Source organism: Anguilla anguilla, chromosome 17 (assembly GCF_013347855.1).
Source record: "Anguilla anguilla isolate fAngAng1 chromosome 17, fAngAng1.pri, whole genome shotgun sequence".
Taxonomy (NCBI): domain Eukaryota; kingdom Metazoa; phylum Chordata; class Actinopteri; order Anguilliformes; family Anguillidae; genus Anguilla; species Anguilla anguilla.
The window spans coordinates 9745540-9745950 of record NC_049217.1 but is presented as its reverse complement, the minus strand read 5'-3'; positions in this window follow the sequence as shown (position 1 = coordinate 9745950).

Here is a 411-nt window from a genome sequence, read left to right as displayed (position 1 = left end):
CTCTCTCCCTCCCGCACGTTCTCCTCCGTCTCTTTCTATCAACGCCCTCACAAAACATACACAGAAACACCCTGTCAAAAAGTCAAGAATGACGACGAATAACGGCTTATCAAGGGTTCATCGAACACAGGACATAGGCTACATTTGCAATTAACACTAATCTATAATACTGGGGTTGCTGAAACCTGTTGATTTAATTAAATTATTAGTTTCACATAATATAGCCTAAGCAAATATGAGATTTGTGACATTGACCAAAATAAAAAGAATCTTCTGTACGCACAAATCTTGCAGACTATCTTCTCAAATAGGTAAGGTCTATCGACACATTTTGCAAAAATGCTGGTTGAAAGTCAAACAAATGTAAGCTTTTCTCTCTTAAAGTGGAAAATATGAAATGAAACTAGGCTC